General features: G+C 46.0%; 1 long non-coding RNA gene across 1 annotated transcript; it reads left to right on the forward strand.

Annotated features, from left to right (window-relative positions):
- The first annotated feature begins 1,845 nt into the window (after positions 1-1,845).
- Positions 1,846-21,322, forward strand: LOC138268586 (uncharacterized). The gene is made up of 3 exons (XR_011200030.1): positions 1,846-1,949; positions 7,197-7,342; positions 20,425-21,322. It is a non-coding gene; the product is annotated as an uncharacterized lncRNA (long non-coding RNA).
- The last annotated feature ends 613 nt before the right edge of the window (positions 21,323-21,935 follow it).

Raw genomic sequence — 21,935 nt, forward strand, 5'->3', positions numbered from 1 at the left:
TCCGAGTGATTGCATTTCAAAATCAGAACTACAAGTCCCATAATGCAAAGAAAGCCCTGAGATAAATGTTCTCCTGACACATGGACCGTCCTGTCATACACTGGCGTTCTGGGGTCTCCCCCGTTCTGCAGCAGTTCTTCCTCTACTCCAAGCCCCCCGGCTTCAGTCTCCCCCTTTTATTGGCTTTGTGCCAAGTTTACTAGGCACCCCTTGCTCTGGGCACTTCCACTCTCTACGCTAAGATCCCAGGGATGGCAGATCATCATGACCCTGACCTCATGTCACAGAAGATACCAAGTAACATCCCAGCGCACTCAGTTGAGAGAACAGTGCATTCTGGGAGTTGTAGTACTGTTTCACCTCATACACGCTAAAGTTCAAAAGAAAGATGTACTGGAACACGGTGTACCCCGTGACACGGGTTCATCTGGTAATGTCACCTGAGTCTCTCTGCTGCTGGGGTCCACCTGTTGTCTAAGCCTCTCACCTCTGCTGACCCCCACACTAGGAGGCTTTACCTACAAAGTGCAGCCTGGGACACCAGGTTCTCTGCGTCTCAATGTTTGTATAATGCCACAGCCGGTCTTTGAATACCATCCCACTAACGCCAAAGCTCTTCCAGCTGCCGGTAAACCCCTAATTAATCTGCTGCCCTCTCGCACCACCGCCCCTCCCCCTAAATTATTAGTAAGGGTTCCCCATTCTGATGTGGAGAATTTCTCTGCCAACCACACATTTCTGCTTATCTGCAGCCGCGTGTTCCCGGAAGCACTAGCCCCCACTCACCCACCCCAGCAGGTTAGAACAAACTAAATGCGGGACATGCTGGGTCGGGATATCGACGTCACCACATGGCGGGGAGGGGGAGATACCCATACTCCTGAAAGTCAGGCAGCCCTGAGGGGGCACCTCACCGCGGATCAGGCAGGCTAGGCTGAGTGGCATCCATCTAACTGCATGGCAGGAGCGTGGCCCCCACTTCGTTCCAAGGCAGGCAGGGGACGCTCACCTCACCGCAGGAAAGTCTGGTCAGGAACCCTCCCGCCTCACTGCGTGGCGGGATGTGCATCTGTCACCTCTGTACGGGACTGACCAGAGAGAGGGTGAGACCTGTGGCTGAGGGGCAGAGTTATGTCAGCTCCTCACTCGCCCTGTAAAACACGAGTTGGGAAACACCCTCGTTCCCTCCCACCCAGCAGATTAGGAACAGCACATAGGTTCATCTGCCTACATGTGGCTGACCAGTGTACCTCCCCCCTCCCTCACTGCGGTGTAAGTCCTTGGCACATTCACCACGCCGGGGTGTACCTGGAGACAGCGTCCCCTGCCCCCACCCAAGGAACCCAAACACCCTTGTTTCCCATAGGCTGCATACCTACCGTCTCCTTCCTGTCTGTAGATGTGTCATGCCCTGGGCTCCTATCGCCGGGGATTTAAGGTCCCCACGGTTCCTCTCCAGAGGAAGGCCACATGTCTTAAACGGGTCTTTCCTCTCCGGGATGCAGAGCGGTCACATGCCCTGTTTACCTCATACAGAGGCTGGAAGGGGGGGGTCGCTTTTGAACTACTGCGCGAGTTCTCTTCTAGGTCTTTTGGAGTGCGAGTATAGCGCCTTGAAGCCGGCTACACGGTTGGCTCCCCGGGGGTACAGCAGCACACTATCCGAACTGCTGTGCACGCGTTCTCTGGCCGGGACAACTACGTAAAAGTTGCACTTTGCAGAAAACATTCATCAGCTACTGTTGTCTGTGCGTGGGGGGAGACCTGCATTCCAATGGCAGCAGCGCCACCTAGCGAAGAGTCAGGGAAAACACGCCCTCTGAGGCCTTGTGATACAAAGACTTCAGCGAAGCCCAGCAGACCGGCCTGGAGTAGCAGTTCTTTAAAGGCCCCGAAGAAGAAACATATTATTATTTTTGGAGCAGTAGTGCCACCCATACACGGACACGGTAATGGCTTCACAACTCAGCACAGAGAGGTAGTTCGCATGGCCCCATTCTGTGTCCGGCGCAAATGTTTTTACGTCCGTTTTTCCATTTTGCCCAAAGAAATATCCACGGACCCTTCCGGGTTTTGTCCCTGGTGATCTCGTCCAAGTTCTACTTTCTGCAAAAAGTATAATTCAAATCTGTCGTCGCGATAACGTTGTAGGCAAAACCAGTTGTTAAAAACGCTTTTGCAGTTATCAAAAATTACGCACGGCTAAAGTAAATAATCTGGTGCAAAACGTGACACGGCATGATCTGCAAATGGTGTTTGTTCCAGGGTGATTTTGTGTCCATTATCACAGTGTAAGCTATAACGAGACCATAGTCCTTTGTTTGTGTTTGTTTTACTCGGCCATGTCCTTATCCACCTCTGGCACAGTTGCCGTGTTTTAAGTTTATGTTGGGAACATTACATCTCCACCCTGTACAATATCATTTCTTCTTTTGATTTCTGTTTCCAACTCTATGCTGATGACACCCTAATCTTTTTCTCTGCACTCTTCATCACATAAATTGATTCGAGAAAAGCGTAGCTGCAGAGAGACACGCAGAATGGTATAGGAATGTGTGTATAATGACAGATGTTATGAGTCAGCGGGGAGAAGCGTCTGTCTGGGTCACTCGTACTTCAGCCACAACGCATGGAAGGAGAAGAGTTCAAGCTGAGAAGCACAGAGGGAAACAGGGACCACTCAAATCTAGGGGATGACAATATTGGCCTCTGGGTAATCCTTGCTTCAAAGACGAGCTGACCAGGTGAGGCCACTTTATGGTCTGGACAGGGCCGGTTTTAGGGGGGTGCGACTGGTGCGGCCGAAATGGGCGCTGACCTGGAGGAGGGACGCTGACCTCAGGGGAGGGGGTGCTGTATTTGGCAATAACTTACAATATTAAAGTACCTGAAGCAAAGTTTCATGTGCGAATGCAGTCAGGCTACAATACAAATGTCAAGATAACTCTTGTGATTAATGTTCCTGACAAAGAGCGATTAGAGTTTGGTTCAGTGGTACCTTTGACTCGCCATAAAGTTTTACAGAGGGTTCATATCCCTGCTGCAAAGAACAGATCTGTATTTTAAATGGATAGCTGAGTGGATTAGTAAAGCCAGCCTTTACCAGCATTTTAAAACAAATGAAATGTATGTGAGACAGAGACTATGGAGTGATGAGGGGCACTTTGCTGGGTGGTAGTGAGGGAATCCGAAGAGGAGGATAAGGGCGGGAGGTGCCAAAAACCAGACTGTCGCACAGGGCACCACAAGTGCTAAAGCCGGCCCTGGGTCTACACCCGTGGTTCCCAACCTTTTGACTTCTGTGGACCACCACTTTATTACTACTGGAACCTGCGAACACCCACTGACTCATTGCTGGAAGCTGGGGACCCCCCCTGAGTCAGTACTGAAAGCTGGGGACCTAATCTGTTAAAATCTTTTTATTTCCTAAGCAGTCACGAACCCCCTGAGAAGGATTCGTGGACATCCAGGGGTCCACCCCAGGGGCATACCGGCCTGAAGACAGCTAGTGTCTGCTGAGGAAACAACCTGAGGCAGGCAAAGACAAAGGGATGGCGCCTGAGGAGCTGTTGTAACTCACAGAAGACCCTGGTTTGATTTAAAGTTGAATGGATGCGTCTTGTACACTGTGCATCTTGATAGCAGTTGGCTGGAGACATTTGGGTTACTGAGAACTGCTGTGTCCAGTCAAACCAATTGAGAGGAGAGCCGGAGACAGCATCATCCATGAGTCGCTCACAAAAGTAAATATACAGCCTAAAAATAAAAACTCAAAATGTTACAAGTTATTCTAAGGAAAGCATGTTTCCTAGCCGCAGAAAAGCACACGTGTGGAGGGTGCTAGGTGCTGTGGAGGAGGCAATAAGAGCAATCCAGACTCTTAAAGTTGATGGCCTGTAACTTGCAGCTTTCATATTCTGCCTGTGTAAAACAAATACAGGGAAATGCATTTTTAGGTGCACATACAGTTGTAACAGTTTAAAGACATGTAGTGGGTGGAAGAGTTCATTTTGATATATTCATTTTTAATAAAGTCCTGTTTTCAAATGTATGTGACAGGCCACCCAAAATACAAGAGTCAGTGCCCTTGTCCTAGCTCACGCCTCATTGTGGCATGGTATCTAAACATGTGGTTAATAGCTACTGAAAAGTGTACTTTTTGCAGTAGAACATTTAACAAAAGTCAGTTTATCTTGAGTCCCGTCTTAGGGCAGCACAGTATAGAAGTAGATTAATGTCTCAATACTAATCTTGGTTCTACTGACCAAGAAAGAATAAAATAAAACTGGAAATTCATATCTGGACATAGATATCCTTCTGCCACAGGAATATTCAGACAGAAAATGGAGATAATATCACAATGTACCACTGTAAAAGAAAACAGACACTCAGAATAATGCATAGAAATCTAACACATGTAAGAATTTGGATTGTTGGTTGGCTTGGGGGTTAACCCTGGTCATGAAGCAAGCATAATCCTTGTCCGGGTGAGGCACAAGCCAATCCTAAATTAAACTCTGCCTAACCCTCTGGTAGCTTGGTACAGAGCGGTCAGGCTTAACTTAGAAGTAATGTGAAAAGTATTAGTACAACCCTTCAAAGAACAATAAAGTGAAAACACCGCACAAAAGGATCCTACACCATGTTAGAAAAATAGAATAACATTTAATAAATAAAAGAAGTACAAAACAATATCAATCCAATCAGTAGAACCGGAGATATGCAAGTTTAGAGATTTCAGAGAAAATAGCACCAAACATCAGAAAGTGGCAACTAAGGATATCTGCTTATGCCAGACTTGGACAAAGTCACAAGTTCAAGCCAACCATGATGGAGTGCGGGCCAACTACAGGGCCCCACTTAGGCCAGCTGAACAAAGTACCTTAATTCCTGGTTTGCGGAGAGTTGCATGAGTCCACATCAGGTAAATGATGCTTCAGGTCCAAGATGCAGAGAGGCTGCAATATGAGGTCCTACACTGTCGCTTAGGATCCTGCCAATTTGGGCTTATGATGCGGCTTCATGGATGTGTTGCTGAGTCAAGGTGATGTGTTGGTTCCAAGGACCAGTGTGTCCGCGATGCAGAGTCCGGCATCATGGCTGCATCGATTAGGGATGTAGTTGCCTGCGTCAAGGATGCATCGCGCAGCAGCAGTTCCAATGAGGTGGCGGGCTACGATGCAAGCCTTTGTATCTGGGAAGATCCACGCAGTGGAGACAATGTATCGGTTCTGCTCAGAGTTGGGCCTCGCAGCAGCGATGATACTTCGGTTCCAGGATCCACAGAGGCTTAAGCCCACTTCCAATGGTCCAGGACTGAGGTAGCACCACTTGGCAGGATGGATTAACAGATAACAGAGTCCATGTTCTGCGGTTGAGGTTGTTAGAGCTTTCTGCCCCTGAGGCTCAAGTCAGGAGGCGAGCCAACTATCTCTTGGAGCCATTCTAGAGGCCTGGGTTCAACAGACTCAAATCTGGTCCTTCTCAGTCAGACAAGAGGGCAGCACAACAGGGCAGCGATCCTTCAGAGTAGCTCTAGTCCAGCAGAGTGGCAGTCCTTTAAGCAGCACAGCAGTCCTTCTTCCTGGCAGAGTATCCCCATGTCCAGAAGTGTAGTGAAGTGTTGGTGTGTGAAGCAGTCGCGGCTCGCTGGGGTTACAGGGTGCGGGGTGGAATTTTAATAAACTTAAAAAAATAAAAAAATAAAACCTTACCTCTGCTCCGCGTCTCACCGCGCACCACTTCTCCATCTTGCAGTGCTGGCACAGGCTCCCAGCCTGCCCTGCGGCCAATTCTGACGCTGCTCAGAGCAGCATTCGGATTGGCTGGGAGAACCCAGCCAGGGTGTTCCCAGGCAGACTGGGAGCCTCTGCCTGCTCTCTCCAGCCCAGCAATATAGTGCTGGGCTGGAAGAGCCTACTGCACATGTTTGTTTGGCTGGCTCGAGAAGGACGGCCAAACATACATGCACATTGAGGGGAGTGCTCTGTGCACTCCCCTCCATGGCTGTCATCACCAATGCCCTGCCCCTTTTACTACAAAACGATAATATACACAGTTTATTATCATTTTGTGGTAAAAGGTTTGCAGCTGTTGCTGCTGATGGTGGTGGGGGCAATATTTGTACCTTGTTTTGCCTTTTAAGTGGGAGAAGCTTCTAGAGGCTTGCTTTTGAAGTACACAAGTGCCCTTCCTTCTTTGCCATTTCCTCCAGATTAAACACAGAGGGTATACAACCCTTTGTGTGGTGGTAGGACCCATCCTATTCAATTGTAAGTGGGGCTGTGCCCAGCCCCCGATCATGCCAGTGATGGTCCATCCAGGCACAACTAAGCTCTCCATTCTGTGTGGCTGCCTAGGAGAAATACACAAAGCTCAAATGTCAACTACACCCAGTCATATGACCCAGCGACAGGCTCCAGACACAAAATGGCTTAGGCAGGAAAATGGCAACTTTCTAAAAGTGGATTTTTCAAAACTTTAATTTAAAATCCACTTCCGCTATAAGTTAGGATTTTACATTACAATTTTTCATTACAATTCCATAGACACCAAACATGAATAAATTACCTGTTTCCTTTTGAAAGTTACAGCTCATTAAATGTAATGCGATAATTACAATGTAATCCTATGGGAGAGGTAGGCCTTCCAGTAGTGAAAAATGAATTTGAGAGTTCTTTACTACCAAGGCATGTAGTCCTGGGCACAGGTAGTGCCACTTTACTACCCTTAGAACAAGTTTCCTAAGATTGACATTGACTCACCTGGGGTGGAAAACTAGATGCCAAAATGGATGCACTTGCAGTACAACCAGATATAGTCCATTGGCAACTGCTAACTCCTATACTGTGTGCCAACTCTAAAACCATTGTGCGTTGTTCTGTGTTTAGTTGGATATGTGATGGCATACACTTTACTAGGCAAAACATGTAATCACTCATGTCATTAGTCAGACAACATAAGAGGGTATCAGGAGTCATCTAACTACCAACATAGTCAAACAGCTTGGAGCATGGTGTACGGAATTGAAAAATCTGAGTCTCACTTTGTTCGAACAATTGGTAGCAGCTGTCAGTGTCATTTCAGGGGATAATGTAAAAGCACTGTGTGATTCTCACACAACATCACTGGTAGTCAAACGTAAACATCACTTGTTGCATTGCTTACACCAACTGTGTGTTCCACTTTTCCCACAGGTAACCTTGCAATTGTAATCATGGAGAGGACACCAGAGACTGCCACAACCCCTCTGGATGAAGGCCCCAGTAAGGACAACACCCCTGGATGTTTGGACACTGACAACGAAACTGGCCCATCAGGGACACCTGGTCAGTCTACAACTGTAAGTCTCACCCTGCCCACATTGAGTCCTCCCAGCCCTGTTGCATCTACATCACAGGCAACCATTCACCCCCAAACCTGTGTCCCAAGGACAGCCTCTTCCATTGTGCCACCAGTGGGAGTGGGCACACTGTGCCATGGGAACAGGCATGTGGGAGTTGGGTGCGTGGGAGGGATGGTGTGGGCCAGAAGATGGGGGCTCAAAGGGACACCACTGACCAAGACACCATCTCCTAGGTTTTGGGAGCCTACCGAAATTCCCAAAGCATTATGGACCAGGTGCTCACCATGATGGGGGAAATCCAACAGCTGCAGAGGGACAACCACAAGTAAGCTATGCAGCAGTGTCAGGCCCAAAATGCCATCCTGACTTCCATTGCTGGGGTGCAGATGGGCATCAACACTACTGTGAGTAGGTCTTGCACCTAACATCAGGCCTCTTCCACTACTAATGATTCACCAGGCCCTTCAACATCTGCGGCTGCTAGTGGAATGGTGGCCCTGCCAGGGGAAGGAAATGCCTCAAACACCCCTCCCTCTGTAGCTGAAGACCCACCCACACACAAACGTGGATGTCCACCAAGACATCAAGGAGGGGCAGATGCAAAGACCAAACCCACTGCCAGTAAGTAAACCTCTTCTGATTGGTTCCCCTTGTGTGCAACAGATACACCCTGTTGACTGTTCTCAAACCTAACTCCATTTTCCAATGGTTCAAGGACCCTGGACCTGTGTCTCCAAAAGGTGTAGCAGCTACCCAGATGATTTCATCCACCATGACTATCCCCTTCACTGTTTTCATGGTGTTATTTTGTTTTTCAATCACTCGTATAGCTGTACAGTCTCCAATAAATACCACTTGCACACTGGACCTATGTAAGTGTGATGTGTCAACCACGCACAACTGTCATGTATAACAACTCTTAGTACCAAAATGTCCATCTCTAATGTGCAACCTTTGTTAGGGTCATCACACGTGTACTGTATAACCACAATACATTTGACATTGGGATTGTTACACAGACATAACACAATTCAGCTATATTGTACATATCCACATACTTATGTATAGATTTTCAATCAGCAGATAGAGGAGCAATGCTAGTGACTTCAGAATGACAGCTCAGGGGTCATACTCTACTAACCCACAGGTTACTGAAGTTAGGGACATGTTAGTCTTTCTACAACCTAGGAGGCAAATAGATAGGTTATATGTATCAACAGGTAAAGCCTTATCACATACCCATACCTTTGCTTCCTAATAATCGTACCCCATGATATAGACAGAGATCATTACTAATGTCCCTATGTCCTGGAACCTTTCACTTACCATGGTCAGGTAAATGTAGGCATGCCACTCACCTATGTCAGTCCTCAGAGACATGCGCATTGGTCTGAAAAGTAGTAACACACTGACAGCTATGTACACGGTAGGTCACATATAACAGAAACCAATGTGATGGTAGAGGGCCTGGATTCCACATTATGACGTGTCAGACACAAGTGGATATACACATGGCACCATTTATCCACCTCCAGTACCATACAGGTCTTCTTGGTGGAAAAACACACTGCCATCCCACTGTCCTGACAGTCTGGCCATATAGGTCACCAGTGCTTAATTTGTGCTTGTTGTTTCCAATGCAGAGCACCAGCACTTATTTTTGAGGGCCAACACTTATTTTTCTACCTCAAGCATTTACTGCGAGCAATACAAATATAGGAAAGATGGAGGAAGAGAAAAACAAAAAAGTGTCACAATGGGAGAAAGCAGAAAGCTGCAAGAGTGAGCTGAAGGGGCAGGGAGTGGCTTTAAATGGATTGAAGAGGCCCGAGATGGCGTCAGGATTACACTGCCTCAGTATTCCGTGTACGCACATTTAATTGCAACTGTCGCATGTTTCAGTGGAGGACTTTGGGCACCGGCATGTTTTTATTTACAAACTAAGCACTGTGAGTGACACTCCACAAACTTGTGATAAACAGTACCTGTTTTCATCCATGTCCACTTCTCATTTCTGCCTGCAAATCCCATATGCCTGTGACACTGTCTGAGATATTCAAATGAGGATGAGCCAAAGAGAAACCCAGCTAATCTATGATTGACAAAGATCGGGCATAGGACAGATTTGTACACATACATCACTTTGACAATTCATTAGTACACACGTGACTTTGCTTGTGTTTTTACAAATCATGACACTGTATAACTAACTGTTCTGTACACATTATCAAGCAACAATCTACATGCATATCTGTGTCATTGGCATCAGAGCAACCTAGGACCTCACAGACAGTGGTAAATAGGAGATGACATGCCAGGCATAAATTATACAATACACCATGGACTCTCATTAGTAAAACCCCATCACATACCTTTAGTAAGTTGAAGTACTGATTGATGAGGTCTGCCCTGATGTCTCCAGCTCCATCTTCATCATGCTCATCATCACTTGGCAAATCTGCATTTCCACCCACAGGATCTGCTGGGGCACCCTCATCTGATAAGAATGGTATCTGACGTCTCAGGGCAAGGTTGTGGAGAATGCAGCAGGCAACAATAACTGGATATACCTTGTTAGGTGAGTAGAGGAGGGCTCCTCCAGTTTTGTCGAGACTGTGAAATCTTGCCTTCAGGAGCCCAAAAGTCCGCTCCACGACACACCTTGTTCTTCTGTGGGCCTCATAGAAGCAGACTTCCCCTGGCATAGTTGGGTACCTCACTGGTGTCAACAACCAAAGATGGTTTGGATAGCCAGAGTCACCTTTAAGGAACAGGTACCACAACACAAATATATATCTTGGACATATGAAGGAATATGACTAATCAAGGAAACTTTGCTCATACTTGTGAAATGTACAGGTCAGCCAAACAGACCACTTGGATGTTGATCGAATGGGAGTATTTTTATGCTCCTATATACCTGTTCATTGGCACTGGGGGGAACCAGGGCTACATGGGCGCAATCTATGGCTCCAACCAAATGTGGAATGTGCCCCAAAGCATAATACTCTGCCCTCACATAGACCAAATCCTCACAATTTGGAAATCTAATGCAGCTGTCCAGGTGTTTCAACAATGCAGACAGTGCAGCCTTCAAAACCAGACTGAACATAGGCTGAGACATCCCTGCAGTTAGGGCCACTGTATTCTGAAAGGACCCAGTGGCCAGGAAGTGTAGCACTGACATGACTTGAACGATGGGAGGTAAGCCATTAGGATTGCGAATGGCAGGCATCAGATCTGGCTCCAACTGACAACATAGATCCTGGATTGTATGTCTACTCAGGCAATAGATTTCTATTATGTATCTCTCCTCCATTGTGGGCAGGTCTACCAGTAGGTGGTACAATGGAGGTTGTCTTCCTCTCCTCATGCCAGGGTAACTATGTGGGACAAAAACAGATTCTAGGTGAATGATTCAATCTGTACATCATTACTATAGTCACATACACGTCACACATATCTCAATATGAAGTTGGATGAAACATATGAAATTTGATTTACAGCACATAGCTATGCAGTCTATGACTGTTTCCTTGACTCAGATCTCCTAACCCCTCAGATGTACTTTACATGCATAAATATGTGACAGGCAGTAATTGGCAGATCTACCTAGTTTACATGTGAGACATATTTGTTGCACCTATGCTCAATTTACATTGAAAATAGGATGTTGACAATAGATTTTCATGTCCATAACCAGCCATACCTCTTTTACACAGCCTTATAACTCACATGCACATTGAGACTAGTGAACATGAAGGCAGCACTCAAAATGTGTTTGTAGAGACTAGTAAAAAGTACATGAAGCACCTTCCACTACTTTTCCATACATATAATTGCCTCAAAATGGTAGTTGCCTGACGTACTGTAGTGGACATGAGGAAGTGACCTAACTCTACTAGCGTATGTCATAATGGCAGTAGGGGGTTACAACTGCGGGGGACACTGCCATTGGAACACATTGCTGCCTTTGGCAGACTTGGGCCAGTGGCAACATCCACCGGTGATGACGTTCCTGTACGTGGTAGACATTACCCCAATCTCCTGCAGTATTCCTTACTTGACTCCTGACATTGCTGTCAGCAAGACCTCCGCGATCTGAGCTGCTGCGTACTGCTTCTGGGAGCAATTATGCCACGTCCTGCAGCTGATAGGGCCCCAGCCTTCACTCCAGAAGAGCTGGACAACCTTGTGCATGAGGTCCTACTCCTGTATGAACAGCTATATGGTGCACCGGAAGAGCAGGTGAGTCCAATGGTATACCATTGTGTGAAAGGTGAAGTGTATGATGGTGTACATGAAATGTGCAGGACTGAAGGATTGAGTCATCATGTGTGGCTCTATGGGCATGTATACATGTGCACAGACAGATATATAGTACTGATACATAGTAGATAGTGTGTGATCTATCTTCCTTGATACACAACATATTTTGCAGCATGTACATCAATAACGGCATGAGAAATAATTGTAGAGCCATACCATGTAATAGACAATCTTGTGGCCTGGTCATATGTTCCTAGTCAATACTTGGTACTGATCATGCAGGTTATATGTCTGACTCTACTTCACACATTGCCTGGCTGCCGATGGTAATTTGGTAAGGAGTTTGAACTCTGAGGAAGGGTATGTTTGCTTACTTGCTATGACTGAAGTTTTTTCATCACTTGTGTTGGGATGGTGCATGTGGACATAACTTTCTCCTTCTGTCTGTGTCATCTATGCAAGTCAATGCTCATCAAAAAAAGGGAATCTGGCGGGCCACTGGCAAGCAAGTGCGGACCGTGGGGGTACACAGCCGGCGGAGCACCCACTGTATGAAGCGGTGGGAGGACCTGAGACGCTGGACCCGGGAGACCACAGAGGCCCAGCCGGGGATGTTCTCCCAAGGAGGGAGGGGTGCCCGTCAGAACTTGATCCCTAATGGCCCATATTTTGGCAGTGGCCTACCCTGAGTTGGATGGGAATTTGAGGGCAACACAGCAGACACCAGGGGGTAATTACTAACTAAACACACGTACATTCCTCTGCCAGTTCGGTGTATGATGTGTAAGAATTTAAGCTGTGACAATGTGGTAAGTGCTAAAGGTTAAGGTTCTCCTAGGAACACCCAGCTGTACAGTTCATAAAACTGATACACAGGTGTGGACATTCTATTGTGTATAGGGACACAATACTCACCTGTGTTAACTCTATTGTATAAAAGCATGTGGTGATGCACATGTGACTGTGTCATATGTGTACCACTATACTGCTCAATATTTATACCCTGCTGGTTCATCCTTTCTAGTCACAAGCGGTCCAAGGAGAGGACGATATAGGCGCACGGCGAGCGTCCCCTTTGATGTATGTTTGACTATAAGGGGACACTCCCCCTCCTGGATACCAGAGGCTAGCAGCCTCTATGAAAAGGGCCGCCTCAAGGTAATTCCTTGGGTAAGGTAGACCTTTTACTTCACACTCTTTGACTTTCACATAGAGTTATTTTCTCCAACGTGAGACGTAGGGATCCTAGGCCCTGACGAATGCCCCGAGACCTTCATTGGCTCACTTCTGAGGGCAGAAACATGTTGGCTATTAGTTAGGTGACCCTGTGAGTCCTTGTCCTCACAGAGGTGTCCCAACCCCCGCTTTAACTACACCAGTCAGATACCACTATTAAATTTGTTACTCCTCACATGTGTCTGCTTAGGTGTTTTTAATTTTTTCAGTAGATTAGCTGGATCCCGATCTTTCCAGAAACAAGTTTATTTACGCACTCCCTCCTGTTCCTTTAACAGTGAGGTTGAGTCTGCCCAGGTGGCACTGTCCTACCTGGGTGGGTCTAGGTGGGTCTAGGTGGTCAAATGATGAAGCATGACACTATATAGTGTGTGAGACCACCTAGTCCGTAAAAGGAATTTCCTCTCCCCCCGCTGTTCCTCCCCACGTATGCACTCTGCAGTTACCTACTGACATTTCACTGACATTTCCCTTCCAAATAGGAACACATACAACCCAGGGCTACACTGATATCCGCGACGCCCTCGTTAAGAGAACCCCGTACTTTCTTGTGTATTTTGAGTTATAGGGAGCTAAGTACGGTGTGTTCCTCCACATTTGTCCCTCCTTCTCCCTCTTCCTCTCTCCATGTGTAATGATGGTTCATCCTTTCCACCTACTGATCCATACTCCAAATATCATGTAGGTAAGTTGTCCAAGTATTTGGCCTCTGTCCATTCCAATGTCCCTGGATCTGACAGGTGAGAAACAGTCCAAATATCCCTGAGTTGTGAAATAAATGTCACAATATGAGGGTGTGATCCCTATCAGAGAATTCACATGGCATACTTGCTACACTTACTCAGAGGTGTGAGAAGGTGTCCCCCTTGTTTAGTGTGGACTGTACATTGGCAACTGTGAAGTTTAGTCAGGATGGGCATCTGACATGCTGAAAAGCATGGTGATATTACTATATTCCAAGTACAAGACATATCATTGACACGGGAGTTCAGACTATTTATACCATGTACGTGTTATAGTGAAGGTAAGTGGTTACCCTGCTATTCCCTTTGCCAACGTTTTGTGGGCATGCTACACAGGGCAGGACATCCTCTATATAGGTACAATATGCACTGTTTTTAGCCAACAGGTGTATATTGGTAATTTCTGCCAGTTTTCAGCTTTGTGATTCAACTTTGGCATACTGTTGTGCATTGGGTTTTGCGACTTGCAAATTTCAAGTTGCAAAACTCAAGGTCAAACATCTGGCCCTGGATGAGCCGGCTTTTATGGAACATGATATTTGGTAATGTACTGAGCACATGTATATTTGGAGTATGTGTAATGTGGAAATCAATGTTAACCATTGCTGGTATGTTGTTTGACACTGTGTATGGACCCATTTTCATGTTGTCAATTCATCTTGTGCAGGAATTGCTTATGTCATAGCTGTACTGATGGGATGGTGATGTTGTTGTCAGAAAGGTGGCTTATGTGATGGGTGACGTTGTCATTTAGGATTGTGGAATGTATGTTATTGTGACATGATGTTGGCTCAAAAACAGTTTCTACCTCAGGGTGTATCACACATATATGTGATGTTAATATTGTGTATAGTGTGATGTAAGTGTATGAAAAGAATGTGATGACCCTACCTCTCTCTCTGTTTCTTAGCATCAGCATTGGCAGGCGAAGGAGACGGGGCACAGCTGAGGGGGGAAGCTGCTGGCCATGGGACCCGAAGTTATGATACCACTGACACCAAGGGACCCAGTGGCCAGTAGGGCGAGGGGAGTGTCATGGGGGAGACAGGATCCACATCTTCATCTTTGGAATCCTCCTCCAGTGGACACTCCCTAACGGTGGTGAACCCATCTGGGACCACCACAGCACCATCTCTGTCCGCCAACCCGTTTACGACCACCGGCCCTCCCTGTAGCTCCACACCCAGTTGGCTGTGCCTGCTCACCCAAGAGGGTGGGTGTCTCCTTTGCTCCAGGTACCTTTGCTCCAGCCCCTGTTAGCCCTACTGCCCTCAGTGAGAAGACTATTGACCTCCTCAGGTCCATCTCTGTGGGTCAGTCGACCATTGTGAATGCCATGCAGGGACTGGCAACTCAGATCCAACAGAGTAATGCATTCCTAGAGGGCATTCACAGTGCACTGGCTGGCTTACAGAGAGCCCTTCAGGCTCTGGCCTCCCCACTGACGGCAGCCAGTCCCCCTTTGTCTCCCGTCCCCCCTCCACCTTCCTCTTCCCAATCCCAAACCTCTTTACCCAGACCCAGCCGAAGCACACAGACAGGCATGCATCCACCTCAACATCTGAGGGTAGCTCAGACAAACATAAGCACCACAAGATACACCCTGGCATGCACACAAGCAACATGCAGTCACAGCAACAGTCACAACCTGCCCTGTCACCTCCAGCACCCCAGCATCACAGACAGCACACCTGACACATCTGCAGACACCATACCAACATTCACAGATCCAGTCACCACACCTATCCTACCCACAGACAGCAGCACAGCAGACCCTCAGACATCCACCCCAGTTACCACACCCGCAGACACCACAACCACTGATACTCCTATATGTAGCATATCCACCATACCTGCAGACACCACCCCAATAGATAACCAGCCACCCACCATGGCACCTCCCAGCACCTCCACCTCCCCTCAGCCCAAGACACATAAACGCCCTTACTTAACCACCCAACAGACACCCACCCAACAGACACCCACCACCCACAAGCATACCTCCCACAAATATGCACCCAAGACATGCACACCAACACCTCAGACAACCATTCCCTCTCCCTCCACACCCAAACCCTTTTGCTATGACCGTCCCCATGTGTCAAAGAAATCTTTAGTTGCCGAGTCCTCTCCCCTTGAGAAACCCCTAAACGTTTTGTTTCCCTCCCCAAGTCTGTCCCTCCCACCTCCAAGGCCTCCCATACCCCCCTTGTCAGTGCCCATGCTCCTCCACCGCCATGAAATCTACCTCTCTCAAGAAGACCCAACCCTCCACGAAACCTAACCCCCCCCTGCCAAATCCCAAACTCTCCCTCCCAAGCCTAAGCCCAATCCCCCCACCACCACTCGCCCCGATAACCCCTCAGGTGCCTGCCTGCACCCTTGATGCCCTGGAGGTTACATGGCAGTCAGGAGTCTAGTTGGGGGCACACATATGTGCACTGTGTGCATACAGGGTTTTTTTTCTCTGGACTGGCCTATGACCTTTGACTTGCACATTTCCACTAACTTTTAATATATTTCAACCAATCTGTCGGTTTAGTGGTTAAATCTTTGTCATGCTTTTCTTTCCCTAGTATGGACTTGTTCCTGGCTGACATTAGTTGTGTATCTTTATTTGTGTGTGGTGTTTGTGCTATTAGTGTGGTTTAGCCAGTATGTGAGGATGTGTGCAGTGCTTTTGACTCACAGTGCTAGGATGTGTATGGTGCGAAGGACATATGCATGTTCGACACATTTTGTTGTGATGGTACTGAGTGGTGTTTGTGTTGACATGTGTTTGTTGCTGTGTTGTGTGACTTTGTGTGCTTTGACTGGTTGCATGTTTTGTGCATGGTATGTTAGATATAATGTCCTGCGTATGTTGATTGGTAAGTAGTATGGTTGTGTAAATGTGTGTGTTCGTTCCCTGTTGGTTGTACGTTGTGTTGTATGTGTGATGTGTCCCTGGGTAGTGTCCACTATGGGGCCCTGCCTATAGATTGGGGATGGTGTGGTTGTGTTGTAGTTGTGACGAAATGTTGTGTTGTGTGGCACTGTGCGAGAATCGGCTTGTGCAGTGTTTCTGTGCATACATGTGTGTGTTTGTGACGTGTGTGTGTAGGGGTGTTTGTGGGGTGGCTGTAGCGTGGGTAGTGTGTATGTGCGGTTGTGTGTGTAGCTGTATGTGAGTGTGCATATCAGTGTGTTGTTACACGTGAGTCTCGTCCTTGCACCCCTTTCCCGATTGTATGTTGTGTGAGTGTACATAAAATGACAAAACACAACAATAACAGGTGTGTGTGTGTACTTTCGGTTGTTGTAGTCATCGAAGAATCGGGAGTCTTTGGGCGAGCAGGAGCAGCGGGATGACACCTAGTTCTGGTTCAATGGTGGCTCCAGACGAGTACAGCTTCCTGAAGGTGGATGTCGCCTTTTATGCAGTTTGTTTCCGCCTGGCATTCCGTGGTGGTGCGACAGTGGCAGAAGCCTTTGTGGTGTGCAACCTCGTAATCTGTTTGGTGGAAACATGGTCTCCGCCAGCTTGCAGGTGGCTACTGTCGTCTGTGGCAGAACGCATTGGCGGTGTCAGTGGTGCTTTGGCTGTATTCTGTTGCGAATACCGCCATGGTCATAATTTGGCGGTCTTTTGCACCAGTCTGCTGGTGGTGCAACGACCACCGCCAACATGGTGGTCCTAAGACTGCCAAAGTCATAATGAGGCCCTAAATCATTCACTCATAGAAGCACTCAGACACTCATGCACCCACTCACAGACCCACTCAGAGAGTCATACATCCACTTTCAGACACATTGAGACACTCGCACACCCACTACTACACACTCACAAAAACACACGCACTCACTCACAGACCCACTCAGACCATCACACATCCCCTCACAGACCCACTCAGACCATCACACATCCCCTCACAGACCCACTCAGACCATCACACATCCACTCACAGACCCACTCAGATCCTCATGCACCCACTCTCACACCAAGACAGACCCTCACACACCAACTCATAGACTCATTCAGACCCACTTAGACACTCATGCATCCTCTCACAGACCCACTCAGACCCTCATGCACCCATTCACAGACTCACTCAGACACTGAGGCACCCACTCAGACCCTCACGCACCCACTCACAGACCCAGTCAGACACACATACACCCACTTTCAGACCCACTCATGTGTCACCCATCCCTTCACAGGCCCACTCAGACCCTCACGCTCCCACTCTCACCCCAGACAGACACTCTCATACCCAGAGACACCCTCTCACACTTATTCTCACACACAATGAGACAGACCCTGTGGCCAACTCCTGACGCACACAGCCTCCGGTGCAGGGTTTGGTGGTTATGGGGGGTTCCATGTACGGCCAAAGGCCATGCACAGCAGTGGTTGCATTAATGTATAGGAATTAAAATTACTTTGCATTAAAAAATGCATAGAAATTCACTGAAAAAAACAAAGGTTACTGGGACGTTATAGTTGGGTTATGAATTTGCTCGTACAAAACCATAGAAATTTAACAATTATAGTTGAAGTTATTTCAAGTAACTATAACTTGCGCCCTAAGGTAACTATCGCTCGCGCCCTCGCTATGCACTGCTAATTACCCCAGATATTAGAGTTATTTCAAGTAACTATAACTCGCGCCCTAAGGTAACTATAGCTCGCACCCTTGCTATGCACAGCTAATGACCCCAGAAATTACAGCACTTGTGACAACTTCTATAACGTTATTAAAAATATATATGTAGCATTAGCAGTCAAATTATTATAGAAAAAACTGTGCATGGCGGGGGTGCAAGTTATATATATATATATATATATATATATATATATATACATATTTATTACACTGTAATACATTTTGTGATTTGGTATAAATCTGTTTTTGCGAAATTAAGGTTACAAAAAAAGAAGGTTTGGAGTCCCACAGTACCATAAATTAAAGTAAGAGAGAATTTGATTGGCCAAGAGGGCTTTTTTCCCTGTCAGCCATCTCAATACAGCAGGACATGAGCAGTCCTAAGGTACCGAGCAATATGATTGGCTGATCGAAACATTGAAAGTTATGTTGAGGCCACATGACAGCACACGTGGATTTGGAGGCTGAAAGATAAAAAACAAATAGCATATAAGGGGGATGGGTAGTGGTACACTGATCTCCTTATCGTTATGGCAAGGTCCTAGAGGGGCACCTTACCCTGGGGGCAAATAAAAAAAAAAAAAAATTAAAGCCTGGAACACACAGTGCGCCTATTCTGGCCCCTTTTCTTTCTTTTTACACTCTTTGTCTGGGGCTCCGCTGAAGCTGAAGCCGAGTCCCAACATGGCTGCCAACACTTCCTTGTTGAAGTGTTGGCAGCCAATCAAATCTCAGTACGTGATCGGTATGATTCACGGAGCCTTCACATCCCTATATATACACATTTGTTTTTTCTTTAATATTTCAAAAACTGCTGAAAGGATTTACACCAAATAACGAAAAGGGTGCTTTCTTTACCAAGAGCTACCTTTCTGCCAATTTTGGTGTAATTCCGTCCTGCTATTCTGGGGCTATTCCTGTTCAAAATCCCTTTGGAAAAATGCATGGGGAAAAAGCGTTTGGGACTACCCTGTTTTCTTGACCCCCACTTGACAGATCACCCGAAACTTTCCAGAAAGGTGTTGAAGTGAGCATCTTATTTTTGGGAAATGTTTGTGAAGATTCATCAAGCAGCGCCAAAGTTATCAGCAAAACAAAAAAGACTTTTTCTGCAGAAACTAGGTCCTAACTATACCTACCTAGTGGTGACCACCACTAACTAGATGTTATATCTATATATATATATATATATATATATATATATATATATATATATATATATATATCGAGATAGATACTCTGAAGAAACCAAAAGTTACAGGGACGTTATAGTTAGGTTCTGAATTAACACACTCAAAACCACAGAAATTCAGCAATTATAGTTAAGTTATTTCAAGTAAATATACCTATAACCTTTGTTTTTTTTAAGTGAATTTCTACGTTTTGTTACAAAAAAATCTATTTCCTAACTAGAAATTCCCTGTAACTATCAGATCTCACCTTAGTTTCCGCAGGAGCAACAGGAGAGTCATGGTAAGTTCCCAACTTCCACCACCACCAAGACAGCCCAACGATGTCAAAGCCGCTTTGGGTTAAATGGGGGAAGAGGGGATGGAAGAGAAAGAAAACACAGGTCCCACGGAGTCAGTGAAGGGGTGTATGTGTTACCCAACTGGTGTTCTGTATACCTTCCTGGAGAGAGATAAAAGAAAAAGGAAATCAGTAAGTCTCCTCCTAAAGTAGAGAAGAGACCAGCATGTGCAGGGAAATCTAGCAAATACTGGTAGAATACCTGCGTGGTCCCCTCTTCCGTTAGCTGACACATGGGTGGTCTAAAAGATAATTTGTGTGGTCTATGGAAATATAACAGAGCGTAAGAATTACATGTAGGCAGAGGTAAAGAATATCTTAATCCCTTATATACTTATGTGAGGGTTGAGCGTACCTTACACCTTTCTGTTCCAAGCAGGAAAGAATAACCTCTGAAGTACAAGCAATTAGTGCCTTCCTAGAGTCCTTAGTACTATGTCTTTCTATATCCAGAACAAGTACTTTTATCTCCTGTTAGATTTCAAAGAGTCGTCTCTCCTTATGGCAATTTAAAGATCCCAGAAACAATGGGCTGATAGCAGGTAAGTATATACAGTCAATATATGTTATAAGCATCTCACGCGTTTTATCACTGTGCACTTTGTAGAGTAGGAGATCATAAGGTTTCTGATGTGTCCTCTCTTTCTTTGCACAGATGTCGGGAAATTAAGCAGGAGTGGCTGTTATAGCAGCCCCAGAAGCAAGGAGTTATATCAGATAAGTAATCTCCAAACGCCGTGTCGCACACATGCGAGAGGTTGCATGAGTCTCTGAGCGCATCTATGAGTGAATACATTAGTGTTTGAATGAGACTGTGAATTGATTTTTTTATTTTTTTGCTGATATTCACGATTTTGTTGCAACGTTACATGGGGGCGCTGCACTGACGGTTTTTGCAAATATAGCACATGGACAAAAATGTTTCCAATATATTATATACATTAGGGGTCCCTCAAAGACCCCTATATTCTACCCATGGGGACAGGGTACCTCTACCCTGACCCCGTATATCACTTTCGAATTGAATTTTCAGCCCCAGGGGCTGTGTCCAATTACCTAAAATGGCAGGTGCAAATTTCTGCTCAGGTTACGGCCCGCCAATCACTCCATCCTTTTGGCGCACGCTTTCATGAATTTTCAGCAATAATCGGGAATTCAGCGTGAAAGATCAGCAGCCCTTGATATAAAATTTTATTTTCCCTTTAATATCTTGAAAACTACTGAATTAATTTACACCAATTAACAAAAAGCACAATCTGCGGAACAAAATCTAGCTTTCTGCCAAATTTGGTATAGTTCCTTCCAGCGATCCGGGCTGTACTTGTGTTCAAAACTCCTATAGGAATTAACATGAGAAACTCACTTTTTTTACCCCCTTTTTTCTTGGCCCCCACTTGATGGATCACCCGAAACTTTCCATGCGCAATAAGAATTACTGGCACACTTTGTGATGAAAATTTTGTGAAGATTCACCAAACGACGCCAAAGATATAGGCAAATTAAAAAATGCTTTTCCTCTGGAAACATGATCCTAACTCTAACTACCTACTGGCGACGGGCAGTAGATTATATGATTAGATATGTATATATAGATATTCACTGGAAAAAAAAACAAAGGTTACAGGGACGTTATAGTTAGGTTCTCAATTTACTTGCACAAAACCATAGAAATTCAGCAGTTATAGTTAGAGTTATTTCAAGTAAATATAACTCGCCCACTAAGGTAACTATAACTCGCACCCCCACCATGCCCAGTTTTCTCTTCAATAATTTGACTGCTTATGTTTCATTGATATTTTTAATGTTGTTATAAAACTTTTCACGAGTGCCGTAATATCTGGAGTAATTAGCAGTGCATGATGAGGATGCGAGTTATAGTTGCCTTAGTGCCCAACGGAGGTTGGCCTGTGGCCAGGCCCTGCAGCCAACCTCGTTAACCACCCAATCCCACGCCACGCATGGGCTTTGGCCTGGCTGCAGAGGTTGGCTGGCCACAGGACCTGGCCGCAGCAGCCAACCCCTTATAACCATCCACCCCTGTGCCACTTAGATTGAGAATTGTTCTGACATATTGAAAAAAAAATATTTGAGAAGTACAAATAGTGAGAACACCTTTTTGTATATACCGTAAATATTTAAAGTTGAAAAGAATTTAAAGCTGAGATA

This window comes from Pleurodeles waltl, chromosome 12 (genome assembly GCF_031143425.1).
Source record: "Pleurodeles waltl isolate 20211129_DDA chromosome 12, aPleWal1.hap1.20221129, whole genome shotgun sequence".
NCBI lineage: Eukaryota > Metazoa > Chordata > Amphibia > Caudata > Salamandridae > Pleurodeles > Pleurodeles waltl.